At 45.4% G+C, this 17,614-nt stretch overlaps 1 long non-coding RNA gene across 1 annotated transcript in view; it reads left to right on the forward strand.

Annotated features, from left to right (window-relative positions):
* The first annotated feature begins 3,978 nt into the window (after positions 1–3,978).
* The window catches only part of LOC144110750 (uncharacterized), a 72,016-nt gene continuing 58,380 nt past the window's right edge, over positions 3,979–17,614 (forward strand). The window contains exon 1 of the long non-coding RNA XR_013309916.1: positions 3,979–4,034. This is a non-coding gene — a long non-coding RNA (uncharacterized LOC144110750). The remainder of the gene's footprint in view (positions 4,035–17,614) is intronic.

The following is a 17,614-nucleotide window of genomic DNA, read 5'->3' on the forward strand; positions in this document are numbered from 1 at the left end:
AATGTAGGCATTTTGAAAAAAAAATAAACATTCATGATTTCAATTTGAGTTACCAGGATGTAAAGGCTTGTAGCAAATTAAGACTTGTAGTGTGTGCTAGCTATCACTGTTATCTTTTTTAATATATTCAACTGGCATGTCCTCCGTCCGCTGCTCGAGAAGCCTGAACTGTCCCCTTTCTTATCCTCTTTCTCATGCACCGCCGGTTTGCCGTTTCTTCCTCTTTTTCTATGCTGGTTATCAATCATGTGCACCTACGTCACCATGCGGTATGAAGCAACCAGCCACACTAGGAGTAGGAATGTATAGTTAAGTACAAGAAACGAACCCAAAGGGTTGAAATCACCGAGAGCCACCAAATGGCCAAAGTGAGGAAATCTCAACAACGTCAGTAATCGAGATGTCATCGTGGCATCTGAGACGTATGCGTGGCACCTCCTTTCTACGTGCCCTTCTATTGGCTGGGCATAAAAAATTATTAAAAACCCTGCAAAGAAGTAAACACCAAAATCATGATAGGTGCGTCGGCAGCGTATTACGTAACAATAGTTAGTAGTGCCGAAATAAATTCACAATTCGAAACATGATTTCTTTTTTCGGAATGTGGCGGTAGTCTGCGCTTACAAAAAAAATTCTTTAGACAGTCTATAGACTGTGTACAAACTTCTGTCGATAAAGTCTATAGACTATCTATCGACAAGCCCCAAAGAACAATCTATAGGCACTACAAATCCTATAGACAGTCTATAGACATTCTATAGATATATGGTCATACACTTTTATTAAACTTCTGTCTATACACAGTCTGTAAGCTACGAATGGACAAAAATAAATATCTATTAGAAGGCAATAGAGTCTATGAGAAGTCTACAGACCGTCTACAGAACGTTTTTATAAAGGTGGGAACGAAACTTTGTTTCCACGAAACCCGGAAGAGGTGCGAGGCAAGGAAAATAAACTGCTCCTCGGCAGAGCCAAGGAGCAGTTTAGGAGCAGTTTATTTTCCTTGCCTCGCACCTCTTCCGGGTTTCGTGGAAACCAAGTTTCGTGGAAACACGAAGGAATCACTGGAAACGAAAAGGCACACCAGGCAGCGCGCGCTGCAGCTCTTTCCGCACCTTTGCCTGGATGCACACTCGTTTCCGCTTCTTGGGCCCGTGATGACGTTGCACATCCGTCGTCACCTCCTATGGATAGGGCCGATACATGGCATCGCGCACAATGCTATCGCCGCCGCATCTTCCAGTACGTGGCGAACCCTGAGCAATGATACCGCCGCCCACCTAGAACTTTCCGAAGGGTAGAGGCGGTACTCCTCCGCCGCGCCCAGACTGGCCAGCTTCTGTCGCCAGCAAAGCTCAACCTCATCAACTCAGACTCATACCCGACCCCTCAATTCCCGGCATGCCCGGCCAGAGGCACGGCCGAACACCTTTTGTGGCGCTGCCCTGCTTTTGACGTGGTGCGGGAGCGAGCACTTCAGTCCCTGGGCGGGCACCGACCTGGCACCTTGCAGGAATTGGTCGATCCACCATTACACATCGGATCATCGGACGCACTCCGGCTCTGGCGGGCTTTTCTCCTATACTTCAAGGAAGAAGAAGGGCCTGGCCGTTTCTTCGCAGAGCCGACCACAGCACCACCCCACTTCGAAGAAGTGACGACCGGCCCTCCTCCCCCTCCCCCACCTCCACCCCCATGAAGGCCCTCATTTCTGCCGCAAGGCTAGGCCTATTTTATGCAGAAATAAAGACGTATATAAAAAAACTGCTCCTCGCAGAAATGATGTCATCTGCCTTGCATGGGAATGGGGCTTGTTTATCGCCTTTTTCTAGGTGATGAAGGAAGGAGAAGGAAAAAGAATTCTTCAGCAGGAAAAAGGTAGCGTTATAGGCCATTGCCCGTTTCCTCATTTTAACCCTTTCGCTTCCTGGCTGAGGAACAAGGGAGGCTAATTTAGGGGACGAGGCGGTGAATAGAGGAGGGAAAGAGGCGGTAAAGGCGTCAGCCCACGCTCTCATAAAAGACAGAAAAGGTTGGGAAGGCAAGAATACCAGAAGAACGTTCGGATCTGTGTCTACTGAGAGGGAAAAGCGAAGGGGGTGAAAGGTAAGTTACGGGTTTTAGCTGACATGAACGTCCCTATTTGGCCTCTTGGCGCATTTGATGTCGTCTCATTGGTTTTATTTTTTAGCGTGTGCATGTCCTTTTCGAACGTGACAGGAAAGGCTGATAACGAAGAATGAAGGGCTAGCTCGTTTTCGATTAGATTGCCTCGCCATTGTGCGGGAATAAAAAGCGTCAGTTTGGCTCCTGAGAGCACTAATTCACTGAGAGGCATGGCGCATGAAAAGAGGGCAGTTCTTTGAAAGGCTTCTACTGAGAGTAACAGCGCGGGGTCCGACTCTTTGTAGACAGCGATCTCTATGAGATATGCAGCTCAAGAGCAAAAACAAAGTTAAACAATCATACGAGAAATACCGATGTTAGGATGCCGATCAACATCATTCATTTCCGGAAGCCTAAAGAATAATATGAAGTTGTTGCGACAATAAGCCAAAGAGGGCTATTTTGCTTTATATCGTCGAAGAAGTAGCGAAAATTATCAGAAACATATGCGTTACCTCCTGCATGTTTGGTAATGTCTTGGAATTATATTGCTCAACTACAACCCTTTAGAGGCATGGCAAAAAAAACTTTGGAAGAACTATTAATTTTCTTATTTTAATTCTTGGACTTTTAGCCAGTGCCTTAATTTTCCTTGTTTCGTGGACTAACCTTTATTCCACGGCCACTGACACGGACTAGGCGCTAACACGCCACACGACACGTAGAAACTGTCAAATAAAATTACGCCTGTATTGCGAACTGCTGCGCAAGATATTGTCCATTATAGTATTCATTGCTTCCAGAAAAGAGATATCTTAAATGGTGCACTTGTAGTTATTTGACAATTTCTTGTGTGTACGAACAAATGGTCATGAACTAATGAACAAATGTATCATTGAAGGTTACATTATCGCTGGAGATAGGTTTGGTACCTACTATCAGTAGGGAGGAACGTTTTTATGCTATTAAAGACGCGTCCACTTTTCCCTTTAGCCGCAACTTTCGCGAACACGGCCACAGTTGCAGTAGCTTTTCACGAGTCTAAAATGGTGCACCACCTGTCGACACTGCCGCCAAAGAAAAGGCAGCCGACACCGGTGGCCGAGGTGGCAGTTACGTTCTCGCATCATCTCTGGTATTGTAGCCACGTCATGTATCGCATGAACTACGAAGTTCATCTCATGGAAGCAATACTTGTGGGCGAGATATCAGCTGTCCCGGCTTTCCTATCTAATTTGGGTCGTGACAGGTTGTACGCTGATGACACCGACTACGCCACTTGTGTGATTATTACTGACATCGACATTGTACTAGGCGCCATTTTACACCGCAGTGCAATTTTATATTGATAGCTGCATGTGGGACTTTATTATAGACTACCGGCTTCGCGTTAGTGTCGCGTAATTGTAAACGTCCGCTTTCACGTGTTTTCGAGGCTGTTCAAAAAGTCGGCGCTACAGAGAAAAACAGAGAGTTAGCCGACTCTGCCGATAAGAGGACGCGACTAATAGATCAGAGATGTCATTTCTCACAGTAGTGAACTGATAGCGCCGCGACATATATACTTAGAGAATGTATTATATACATTCAACTTTCTTTGCCGCCGCTAACTGGTGACTTTGATTTACGTAACTGTAGACAGGTGGACTGCCGACCTGATTGCGTCTGCAGTGAGAGTGATGAAACCGAAGAAACTGACACAAATCCACGCCTGCTAGATAATTGGAGATAAGAGGGAGGACACAGCGTAACGCTGAGTGGTGTGACGCCATGATGATATTAGCGGCGTGAGGCGCGCATGTGTCGGCTCTCCTCACTATCTTATCCTGCGGCAAGAACTCTTTACAGGACTGAATGCGGTGATGAGGCCGGACTTATGCAGGCCCGACCTGTGCTGGCCCTAACGTTACTGCTCGGATGTGTGGGTAAGTTGGAAATTGTGGAGGGCGGAAATTATTTTACTTCGTTTTTTGGGTGAGCACTGATTAGTAGCATCTTTCTTATCTGCCTGCAACCCCTCGAACAAATTGGAAATTGGCCTCAAAAAGAATCTTTTCAGTTTTTCTTATCTCGTTAAAAGTTCTCCCTGCGCCGTGTGCTAAAAGTAGTGTGAAGAAGGGCGTCGTGTCTACCAACCACTGAAAAACAAAAAAAGATCAGAAAACTGGATGATGGTGCAAGTAATTAGTAACAATTTGCGCTAACTTGTTTACGGGCTAGCTTGTTATTGTGACATAAAAAAGGGAAAAAAGTTTCTCAGGCGTCAACAAAATTGTGATAAAGAAAACTGTGTACAGTCTACGGCCCCAAAAGACTGCCATTAAGATCACTGCAGCGGCGTCCAGCCTGTTAAATGGAGCAGAGGAATAGAAGAAAGACGAAGCGACGTGAAAAGACGTGAAAGCGAAACAAATACAGGTAATGGACTAAATGTAAATAATGGGAGGCCATACATCGCGAGCCAATGCAGCCATAAGCAGCGAAACCGAATCGCGAAACGACGTCCAGGAGAGAATTGCCCGATCTTTCCGGGATCCACTCTGCGGCGGAAAGAAATGGCTGCAAACGACAAAGAAGGAACCTTCCATTATGAGGACCGTCATAGACCACTTTTTCTGGGGGCTGACGCTTATCTCCAGCGCTCTTTGCGTTTTCTCTGCCTTCCTCCACTTTCTTTGTGGCCTCTCACTTTCTATTATTTTCATGTCTCTCAGAGAGCCGGCCTGGCGAAGTTTTCTTGTGCTTTCCCTGCCGCAGCGACTGGTTACTTTCCCTGTTGTCTTTCTTTCGTTTTGAAATACTTCCTGTGTTTTGCAAGGCACTTTTCATCGCCTGCTCACCATCAGCCACGTGTAGGTGTCCTCGAAGGAACCGGTGTTTGTTGACCATGTCTGAACGGTCTTAAATGTTCGCTTTATACATTCATCCATGGCTAGAATTGGTTTTTACACGCTTACTTGTCTCAGCAGCTCGTATTTTATACTATGTTATTCGCACATGTCTTTATTAATAGAAACCCAGCCGCTACATTTTTTTCTGATTCTTTGTCCCTCCCTGACCGGTAAACAATGATCGTTCCTGCCAGGAATTTCTGGTCTGTCAACGGCGAGTTAATAAGAAATTCCTCCCCGTACCTCTTCTGTGATTCAGGTTTTATTTTCTTTCTGGCCTCTTTTGTGTACTTCTGCGGCGGCTTTTCAGCCATCTAGTGAGCATCTTCATCTTATATATATCCTTCCTTCCCGTCCTCTTATATCGACCTTTCATGAAGGGCAAGCTTCTTCGAGCGTGGTAGATGACGCTGCTGTTGTTGCTGATAAATGATCCTTGCCGTGTTATGCTTTCAGCGATCTCCGCATGCTTGTTTTTTATTTTTTTCCCCGCATATTTCGTGTTTATTTCTTGGTCTGCTGTCCGTACACAAAGCAACAATTGTTGCCGCTGCTTCACCATACGTTTTTTTCCCTATATTCTACATCATTTCAGTAATTTTATCTTCGTAAGCAGTTTCATCGCGGTCACATGGTCAGATTCGCAGCACAAGAAGACGAACTTCTGAACGTGTTTGCAGATCAGACCGAAGAGAGGTTTTTCTTATGTCAGTGTTCTGTACAACTAGCACTCCTTGCTCTTGGGGGGGGGGGGGGGGGGGGGGGGAGTGGGGCTCTATGGTTATATTGTAAGCAAGGCAGCAATTTCGGCTCGTTGGTTGTAGATTTAATGGAATAACGAGCTACACAAGAGAAAAACAACTTTGTGTCCTGTGTCCGTCGTTTCAGTTGTCGTTTTTTTCTTGTGTAGCGCGTTATTGCCATCAGATTATATTGAAAATCGGTGCATTTCTTTCCCATCATATTTTCTCACCCTCTTTAAGGTTTTCTGGAGGGTGTCTCAACAAATACTAAGAACGCCTGGTGGCACTGGCTTTTCTTTTTTGCATCTTCACCGCGTTCTTCGTGTCTTGGTCATAGCACAGGGTAATATTTGTTTTTCGGTTTGCAAGATAAAACTATTCCAGAGCGCGATAAGACAAAGACGGAGCTCTGGAGCAAGAAATAAAATTTCCCTTACTTTATACCCCAAATATCTCTTCAAATATGAATTGTGTTGCCTAAATAATTACACGACCAATTACGAATCGATTAGACTTGCGCCAATAGAGGACAGTCTGTCGATTAAGATGCACAGTTTTGAAAAATGTGCCCTGCATAATTTCGCTCATTTCTCACGTTTTTTTCACAAAAACTAATCTCGTCATTTTTTTTCTGCTAAGGAAATGAGAGCCTTGTCCCGCTTAAGTTCAGTGGCAGTGTACACGCGACAGGTCTGGCTAGCTAAATATTCATTCTGTGTGAAAGCACATTTAAACGTTATGGGCCCAAAGTAGAAAAATGTGATGTTTTGACCCGTGTCGCGTTTTTCCCCAGTGTCTACTATCCCAAGCAGGACAGGTAATTAGAGCAAAATTGGAAAGGGATGGTTTCACACTGGTCATTTGTAGGACCAGCATTTGCCAATATATTTTCAATGTCGGGCCAATTACCTGTGCTGCTTGGGAAGTCATGGATGGCGAAGAAAGTGCGCCACCTCCGCGGTTAGCGGAATTCACAAGGCCCACCACTGCTTGCCTTCCACTTAAGCAGCACAGGTTATCAGCCCATTATTAGAAACGTATTGGCAAAGTCCGGTGCTACAAAGAATTAACCACAGTGAAATCGTCCATTTACAGTATTGGGTTAATTACCTCTACTGCCAGGGCGATTTCTCCGCAATTTCTCTCTTATGCATGCTCTTTACTGAAATGAAATGGCACGTTTTCTGTTTCGAACACATTAATTTAGTATTCTACTGCAGTGTTCCTGTTATGTTAAACACAGAGAGGGTTTTTTTTAGGGCTCCTGCCTACAGCCTTTTTCAGGTTGTATTTTCTCATCAGAGTGTGCAAAACAGTAAAAAAAAATGTCGTTAACTTAGCCAACGACAAAGATTTATGAGCTACTTATTTTCTACTCTTTCCTGCTATACAACATAGGACAGAAAGTCTGGCATGTTGGTTACTCATACAACACAGCCGCCAGCCTCAGGGTGCTTTTATATTGCTTCATTATATGCCTCAATACATTCCTTTTTGGAAGCGAGGACAAATGGCATTACGTAGACGTAAAAATGTATTTTTAATCGTGTAAAACAGTGAAAGTATCTTGGAGGATATTCTGTCTTCATTGGAGCCCAGTTATGAATATGCAGCTTATTTTATTGGCTGCTATACCGCCATATTCTATTCGCGTAGTTCACCGCGTATGCACCTTTTCATCGTTTAATAAATTCCATCCTAATTCGCCAGTCTTTTTATTTTTGAACCCTAGTGATTCCGTTGCTTCTTGCCGTTTCTGGGTTTGAGGAGGAGCGGGCCGAAGTACCTTCTGGCTACTCCTTTATTTGCTCCCAGATGCCTCTTACTATTTCTGCCGTGCCAGGAGCGCTGTATTTCCTATTTGCTGCCCGACGTCCTTTCTCTATCCGACTGTTCCTCATTTTTAATTCTACCGTACTTTCCATAGGAGCGCTGCCATCACGAAAAAGAGAGAACAAACGACTCTTGTCCACCGACAGAAATTTTTTTTCCTCACACTCCTGTGCCGGCACGCATTTGCGTACTCTTCGAATGCAGTACCAGCGCCGAACACATCTCCTTGCACTTTTCGCGGCCTCCGTACTTTTGCCCCTTGGCAATGCATGAAGCCAAAGCAAACACACGTGTATGCACGGAAAAAGAGTCAGTAGGTATTCCTCTCGTTTACTGCTCGAGGTGTGCTACTTTGCCACACACCATCCCATTTTCTCTAAGCTCCTATCTCAAACACACCATGCGGGAACCTGTCTGTTTCCTTCCGACCTCTCAAATGCTTCTGCCTGCAATATACAGTCGTGCTCTCTTCGACGAAAGCAGACACATTTCACACGACTGGCATCACCAACTTTTCACGGTCCATCCGGAGCACTCGTTTGGTTGCAGCTCCTCAGAGATTTTCTCTTTTTTCTTCCTTTTATCTTCGCGTGTGCTCGCTACACTTCAACTAGCGATGTTATTTTCTTTTCGCAGCCAGCGTCTACTGGTACAGCACCACACTGAAACTCTTTCCCTTTTACTTCTTGGAATGAGTTTTCAGATGAGGCATCTTTTTTCTAGTTCTAATAAACCAGGATGCGCTCCTCAACTCCTCGTTGCGCAAACGCCTGACAGCATCCTCTCACAATAAAGCAGCGTCTGTAATAGCTGTCATTCCTAATCTGACTCCTTTCTTATCACGCCCGCAATCTGAGACTAACAAATAGCACGCGCTATCTAATCGTAACGAGCGCCCTTAGGAGAATGCAGCGTAGATTCTATAATACCTAGAGAAAATGGCATGCGTCCCCAGATGCCCTAGCTCAGTTTAAAAGCTCCCTTCATGCTGAGTCCATGCAACCAGAGGAATGCAGCAGGCTACCAATAAAAGCATTACCATATCACTGTACCGCAGCTGTGGCCTAGTAGTCTGAGCATCCGCCTCGCATGCGGGAGGTGCGGGGTTTCGATCCACAGCGTCGTCGGGTACACACCGGTGATACAGTGTGTGCAAGATTTCCCCTGGCGTGGTGCTCGGATTATTTGGGGTGAAAATGCTTGAGTAATGGGTGTTTGACCTCACCTTGAGTGCAGAAAATACCTTGTGCAATGGCGCTCTTTGGCAACAGATGCCCTTGCGCCATAGAAATCCACTATCATCATTTTTACTATCTCACCTCCTTTCGCCAAGCCCCACTCTTTCCCGCAGTGTTCTTGGTTAGTTCCCTTTAAAATGCGCCCGCTATCCCCATTTTCCCGAAGAACTCCCTGGTTTAAACCACCGCCGAATTGCTCAGCAACAGCCTTTTCCCTCGGCCATATCTTTTTCCCCGTGCCCTTCCTCTGCTTCTCATTCTCTCCCTCCAATGCCGCGTCACGTCTCCAGTGGAGCCATTTGCGGCAGCTGCGACCCTTCACGCCTATACAAGCCGGGAGAGCAGGCGCCCTCTTGATTTGTGTCCCTAATTTGCAAGCGGCACCATCCGCCCATACCACTGCCTTACCCCTCTTCCCAGGCACGCCGACATCCCCATCTTCCAGAATTTCGTTTTCCCTACGCCCGAGTGTCTCGTTTAAAAAAAAAAAAACTTGGGTGCTTTGTTTTTGGAACTTTTATTTTCAGCCTGTCAGCCGTTCCTTTTAGCTTCGTTTACCAGCGTCGCTGCACCGTTATTGCCTTGAGTTCCGAACGTAAACTTTTTCGTTGTGTTTTGTAATGAAATCGCGTGTTTTTATTTCATTCTGCTCCCTCTCTGGGCATTGCTATTCCTTGTGCATTTTAGCTGTGTGAATTTTTTAAAACTTTTTTGCGTTGATATTCTCGAAGAACATAATTTGGGGTACATAAACTCTCGAGAAACCAGGCGTGTACCACTTGTTTTGAAATATTGTTATCGGCTAGCCCCCAATAATAAAAATATTTCAGAAGCCTATAGAACGTTCATTCTTTACCCTTATCGCTTGCAACACTTTAGTGCCCCCAGAACAACCTCACTTGGTGTTGTTAGAGGTCGCTGCTTGTTTTTAAGCTTCCTGCTTATTTCATTTACTTTTTCGTAGTACGAAGTAAGGCGGACTTAAAATGGTGCTCTGCGCCGGTCCACACTAAGTAGCTGTGTTAATAAATTCAGCATCGTTTTTGTTTTCTACTTTTTCTTTTATGCAGCCTGCAGTTGTGAAGCAAATATATCAATCTGCTGACCTAATTTGATGTCGTATAACCACGCAGAATAGAGGCTGAGTATCTCTGCATTGGGGACGGCGGACGGACCAGGTTTGTAGAACACCATAAACAAATTCTGGTAGTGTCTCAACTTTAACCATGGTCGCCTATAGAAGCGTACGTAACAGCTCCTGCTGGGAAGCACTGCAAAACAAAAGCTTGCCTTTCTAACGGGACTGTCGCCGCCTTATCGCGCTCTCTAGAGGGCGCCAGCAAGTTCCTTTACTAAGGTTGAAGCATTTATGCAGTCAAAACCTATCTGTAACTGTTAATCACGTAGACATCTCGACTAGGTTCTTCACGTGACTATGAACTGCAAGGAGAGATGTTTGCAGAAATCTTTTGCAGCTGCTCCTTGCACAAGTGCTGCTTTGTTTCTCGAGCCTGCCACGTTCCACAAAATCTTTCACCCTTTAACGATATTTTTACGGTGTGGCCATCAGGTATGGTTAGACAAAAACTTTGAGGTCAGTCTGCGGTCTCCTAGAAAGTGTGACTACGTAAATAAGGAGCTGTGAGTAGGGAAGAAAAAAGAACGTTTCACAGATTATTTTCGTGGTTTGTGGAATGGCAAACGATGTAGGATGCCACGAGCAGTGTAGCTGAAGTCTCGTCCTTTATTTCGGCAACTTGGCTTCATCTTTAGCGTACAGCGGAAACCTAGAGGTTGGACACTCTTACATTTCGGCGATAATAAATATATATCTACTGCGGCCAGGATCAAGCCTCAATTTCATTCTCAACAGCCAATCTGCGTAGCCGCTCAGCCACTCTCGCGCGCGGGAGGATTCGATGCTGGGCTAGGTGGCGTGTTCTGCTTCAGAGGCTTGCTTAGGCTTATTTAAAAACTATGTGCACATATCCTTCAAGACGAAGCTATATAATAGTTGTATCTTCCGAATACTTGTGTAAGGAGCAAAAAACTAGAGGACAAAGAAAAAGCTCGATATTGGATTCTGAAGAAAGCCGCAGGGAATGAGAAGTAGGATGATAGGGTTGAGATAAAGCGATAGAGAGCGATTCAAGTGGGCCAGTATCGCTATCATCCTGGCTGAAATCAGGAAGACATCGGCATGAGCATGGCATGCGGATAGGCGATAAAATAGATCGTTCCTCAGTGCAACCATGCGGATTCTTAGATAAGGAAATGGTATCAACGGGGGGCATAGGGTGTAGGGGTCACATGAGGTAGGGATGTTTACAGGTACAAGGTGAACGCAGTTGTCGCAGGGGACGGTTTTTTAGAGGTCAGCTGAAGAGGCTGTTATTGAGAACATGAAGTGAACAAGAGAGTGGGGCACGAAGACACCTCCCCTTGTCGAAACGCCGGCTCATCCCTCGAGACTTCCCGCTTTGCTATTGACTTAACACATTTATAGACAGCGGATCGAATTTCGGCATTTCCTTTCGACGCATGCCAATCACCCTTCTATCTGGAGTGATTAGGAAATCATGGCGCCGATAATGCTTTGTTAGGAGCAGACGCATTTAACCGAACTGTTCGAGTAAATTACTAATCTGTGGGCTTTGAGTGTTTTCAAGAAATTACGAAGCAAACGTAAATAAAAAAATGTTTTGCTGAAGTAGATTATTGTTTGGATTCGTTTACTGCAGTGCTTAAAGGATATGATGCACTTGTATTTTCTATTTTATCACTTCTGCGTCTTGACAAACTAAAATTATAATTATCGAATTACCAAACAGGCCTTCCAAACCACGTTTTCACTTCACCTCGTTCTGTTCGTTTTCAACAGTTAGGATAAAATATATTTCCTTCCGGCCAGGCAGTCATTTCTATCTTGACGCGAAACAATGCTTATCTAATTGTTTTGGAAGCTCACTGCACAGTATGGCAAAAAAAAGCATCCACGAAGCTGGCATGGGAGCAGTATTCATCTACTACGGCTTAGTTGTTATCTCACTCTTCTACAGCAGGTGATAATCTTTTTCTGGAAGTCTTACGTAGGCCCGGAATCTGCTCCTTCCAACAAACTCTGCTTAAGTCGGTCGTGTTCCAATCACTCTGCCATTGTCTGAGATAGGTTTTCCGTTTTCGTCATTGCCATCCACTGGAGAACTCAGACTTCGGCAGGGCTGCGAAGAAAAGCATTAATGAATAGAAAACATTTCCATGTTCTCCGGTACAAACCAGAATCAAATTCTTGCTGCCCCCCCCCTCCCCCCCCCCCCCCCCCCCACTGCGGGCCACTTTGCTGCCACGACGTACCTCCGGAGGGCGTGTTCGATCGTGTGGACCTGTTCCCATTTTCTTCTGACTTCGAATAAATCCGGCTTACAGCCATCGACATCCCTTTCCGCCCAAACAGATAAGAAGAAATACAACTTGTATCTCTTATTTTAGATGCCACGAAACGAAAGAAGAAGAAAAGGCACTGAAAGAGGATCCTGCGATGCAATGAAAAAACCATGAATATCGTGCCAGCAGCTAAACGGAATATTCCTTGCGTAATCTACAGTACGCCCGGAAGGCAAGGATACGTGTTTTTGCCGCACAGGTCTAGCCGGCTCACCGAGTTTGAGTGAAGTTTGACCTTGAAGGTTACCTCGACATACCTTGGCATGAAAAGAGCCCATGCGAAAATGGAATAAGTATTGCCACGACAGGGTTTCGAACCCACGGCGTCTTTAAAAATCAGCGTCGCTGGCCACTGCACAATAGCACTATGCTATTTTTTTTCTTTATTGTACCACTATGCTATCTCCGCAGCCAATCACGCCGGATGTTAAACTGAACGCACTCTCGCGCTGTGCATTGTACATCGTCGTGTTCATTAACTCCCATCTTCGGCGCCAACAGATCAGATCACCTTAACTGCGATCAGAGCTTAACCTGAGTCTAATATCGTTGCCGGACGAGCCGATGACCCAGCAAACCAAAACCATCAGCAAACCAGGCTAGACACATGCTTTCGCACGTCTACTGGGTTTAGCTACGTTAAGAAACCTACCACCTTTTTATTTACATCGATGAGGGCACTGTGGGTCCGACCACAAAAGGGTTGTCAAAGTCTATTCCCCTGCCTTAATGAACAACGAACTATAAGGACAGAAAAAAAGAAAGGAAATTCATGACGTCCGCCAACGAATGTGAGCCGGAGCATGCGGGATGATCTTTTTAACCACGTACAGGATTTAGTGCAAAAACAATGAGATGTATATCAGTATTGTGTTTGGATTGTAAACCAAAACAGGCGTTTCATACCTGATAGAGCTCAGACAAGAGACGAATAATTAACTGTGAATGTTGATTATGATAGATTTTTATGGCGCAAGGGCATCTGTGGCCAAAGAGCGCCATGGCACAAGGTTTCCGACTACTCAATCTGGGGTCAAAGACCCATTTTCCAAGCATTTCATCCTTAAGAAGCCGAGCACCAGGCAGGGGAAAGATTGTACTCATTGCATTGCCGGTGGGTACCCGGCGGCACTGGGGATCGAACCCCGCACCTCCCGCATGCGAAGCGGATGCTCAGACCACTAGGTCACTGCTGCGGTTAACTCGAAATGCTAATCCGCTTTTTAGCTCGTTGTTTCAGGGCGCAAGAATATACTGCGAAACGAATACCTTCATAATCGATTATATGCCCAGTTTTCAAGTTCTCTGAACCGGGCTTGTGGTTCCAAATATGGAGTGCGAAAAACATTGTTTTCGAACATCGTTGGGTAGACTTTTTAGCTTTGCACCCATATAAAACGGCGTGCTTGCTCTTGGTACTGTTGCCGAAATCGCGTTATCTGTTTTCTAAGCAAAAACTGCGTCTATATTTTCCGCAATAGAGATGTGAGCTGCACCATTTTAGTAATGCGCAACGCGAGGAAGCAAACTTAACAAGTTTTTAAAGGCGCATTTTTCAACGTCGATATTTTGAACAGCAGTGCTCACTCAGAAATTTTCGCCAAATGAATGTGTCTCCTAAAACCAAATGTTGGAAAGTTTAATAAAGCTAATTAATTATTCACATCTTTCTGAAGCTGTCTCGAGTGCAGAATGTACTACCTCGATGGAAAGAAACGCGAACAACCCGGTGCCAACACGCTCCGCTATGTCAATTTATTTTCACCGCGCTTTTACTTCGGTTATAACAAAAAAACCCTACACTCGTCCGTGATACATTCTAGGACGAGTCTACCGTCTTTTACGTACCACGCAGGTAAAATCGCGATGAAAATAAATTCCAATAGCGGGTCGTTTTGGCGCCGGGTTGTTCGCGTTTCTTTCCATTGAGGCAGAACGCCGTGCTACACAATCTATCTGCAGAGGCTACATTGCTGTGTCGCTCATAGGATTCAATATTCAAATCTGAAAACTGCACCTTTGTTATGTACAGGTACTTCTCCCTATATAAATTATTTCAAAAATCTGACTGAAGATCCAGTCGAAAAAGCCACCCAAAAACTTTCTCCTTTCCCAACAGCGCATATCATTTTGGGAGGCCAACTTGTCGTAACGCCAAAAATTCATGGCATAACGACAGACTTTTCTGTAGCGTTTCAAATTCTCCCCTCGTCATAACAGAACCGGTAACTACCAGACGAAAACAACAACGAAATACAACAAAAAATGTCATTGTTACTGCACGTGAAGCCGTTTTGTTGTAAACTTCAACCAGCTCATTGGTCTGTTCCGACTGCGGAAATCTCAATACTGCAAAAATCAAGAAGGCAGGCAAGAATAACAAGATTTAAGCGCACTTCTCAATGTGACACTTAATGGCAGGTTCTAATCCCAAGCACTTTGTTATCTCGCAGTAGTCGTCTTTTTGAATGACGTCACCGCAGTGTAGGCTGGCGTGACAAATGGTTAACGATGACGTAACCGATGGGTCACATGATTAGATCTCATGCTGGTGACATTCTCATTGGTATATTTGTTGTTTGCGGGTCTCGCATCCCAAAGTAACTCAACCTGTGAGGGACGCCGTAATGGTGGGCTTCAGATAGTTTAGACCACCTAGGGTTCTTTAACGCGCACTGGCATCGAACGGTACTGGGGCCTCTAGCTCTTCGTTGTCTGCATTGAAAGTCGACCGCCGCGGCGGGGATTGAACCTGCGCCTTTCGGGTCCGCAGCCGAACACCATAACCACTGAACCACCGCCCTTTAAAGGGGCTCTAAAATACCCTCCGAGGAGAGAACATCAACTTGCTCAATCACTGCATTCTGTTGTCATGAACACCTGAGCCAAATAATATGCTTCTACACGCAGCAGAGGACCCAAAATCACGAGTGAAAGTTGACGAGCCCTACTCGGCGACTTTTTCGTGCTCGCACCCTCCTCCGTCGCTCGCAAATACGTATACATGTTGGGAGATGGCTACTGGTTTGATTCTTTCAGTCGTCGGGCAGCCACCGTGGCTGCGGCCAGTAATCCGCGCAGCTCCGGCGGGTCAAGAAACTCTCCCTCGGAGGTGGGGGCCGGCGGAGGACCGCCGACCTTCCAGCGCGCAAAAAGTGACGAGAGTAGAGGTAAACGCGCGAAGACGCTGAAATTCATATTTTGACTAGATATAACTCTGTTTCTTGAAACCGCGTTAAAGAATTCTCCCTGGACAATATTCATAAAGAAGCGGGCTTTAACATCCCAGGCATACCGCAACTTTATTAGAGCCCCTTTAAACCTTTAGACATGATCTTGACCCGGGCAGAGAACATTCCCTGCAGTATTTCTTAAGCTTTGGTTTGCCACTCTACGGCATAAAGAAAGAAAATAATGGGGAAAAGGGAGGACTCTAAGACTCACGCGTGAACTAGTACAAAAAAACATGGCGTTCCTAATCCTGCTTCGCGTTTTTTTTGTGTATCATTAACAACCTCCCGCTTTTCCGACTGCCACAACCGGGCGTAATAAATCTACCGTCCAGTCACACAATGGGGGTAGCAAGGTAAGCCTTGTGCATCGATACCACTACATTGAAGTGCGCGCACAACACTCGAGCCTTTGCGTCTTCAATTCACAAAAGCTTGGTGCATTTCTTACCGTGCTACCTTCGCACAACAGCACTGTTTCTTTAAATGTCAACCTGAAGGCAGAAACAGCGCTGTCATGCCCCACTTCCTTCTGTCAGTGTCCACACAGCCTACAAAGGATCCTGCAGCGGCCATCTGCTACAAGCAGACAATGACAACAGATGGGTCTTTCCCACGGGGTGAAGTGTTCATTGACTATAACTATATTTCTATACTACTCTTCCTAAGGGCACATAACGCTGGTATTAAGATCGCAGTGACGTAAAAACGGAGCGAAACACAGCAGACAGCCATCGAATAAAGGTTATATTCATGCTTTTGCTCCAGAAAAGGGTTTTGGTCCAGAAAGGGGTTGGACGAACTCTATCCTAGCCACTCGGTTTGCAGCCTCGCGATATCCACTACCTTGCTCGAAGCTATGCCAGAGAGCAGATATCTTTGTGTTCAGAGAAGTACCTAGGAAAATCTGGACACAATAATTTAGCCCTGCGCACAAAGACATCTCACGCTGCAGTACACATGGACATCATTGATAGAATAAAAGCGCGCACTACGGAGCCCTTACTTAGGGTTTGAAAGCAGATTCTTGTTCTCCGACAAAGCTCTTTCGCTAGAAGATCACGGCAGCGAGAAAGAGACAACACTCTGGACACAGTGATCCGAAAGCTTTCCCGAAGACCAACCTTCGCGCAGTGTCAGCCATCGCCGTCGAAGAAACGGCGAGACCAGAAGAGGGAATTGAAATAGACTCAACCCTCGATTCTCCAGCCCTGCGTCGCTTGCCTACTCTTTGGCGGTGTTTTCTTACATGTTAGGCCATTATACCGCGTCCGGACCGTCGGCGAGAGCCAGTCGATCCGGTTGGTATTTCCAGTCTTATTGAAAATCGATTGTGTTTGCACGGCATACCTTTTCCTTCTTGTTTCTTTTTTTTCGTTCACTAGCACTCAAACGGCGGATAACGGAAGCGGTTGCGGGGGGAGAAGCTTTTAGAGTTCTAAGAGAGAGGGTGGGGTAGGTGGCAAGAGAATAAGATGACTTGGCTTCGGGACTGCGTGAAGCGGTCGCCCTATATCTCAGGAGAACAGTACAACGAAATTCAGAGGAGATCAATCCCATAATTTTTCTGGCGTGTTCGTCCAGCCGCCCAGCGCTCGCTGAGCCCGATAATGTTCTCAGCTGGGGAGATTCAGTTAGGAGTTACACGATAAACCGGTCAGTCGAAGAACAAATTCATTCCTACTAACACTGTAAACTTCGTTGACATCAACCTCAAGCTGACGGAAATATGAGCTTTATTGAATTATGATTTATTTTCTTTGTCTCAGAAACACACGTCCGGATATTTCTTTTAGTTTTTATGAAAATTTCCGGCATCTTTCTTGTATCTTTCCTATGCCCTTTGTGTTCTTTTATCGGCTGGGAATAACTCATATTTACGCAAAACAAACTGAGTTATGAAGCTTGACCTATGGCACAGATGTAGATGGGGCTTCTTTTTCTTCTAACATAACAGAGCCTCTATTATTAACGTCTGAGCATTCATTGAGCACACATCCGTGACTGGAGTTGACACGATATTGGGTCGCAGCGTGAATAAATATAGAGAACGAGCTCCTCAGCTAAAGTTTCTCGTAAAACCCTAACCGGTAACAGGGAAACACACCACAATGAGCAAAAGTGAA

This window comes from Amblyomma americanum, chromosome 11, assembly GCF_052857255.1.
Source record: "Amblyomma americanum isolate KBUSLIRL-KWMA chromosome 11, ASM5285725v1, whole genome shotgun sequence".
NCBI lineage: Eukaryota > Metazoa > Arthropoda > Arachnida > Ixodida > Ixodidae > Amblyomma > Amblyomma americanum.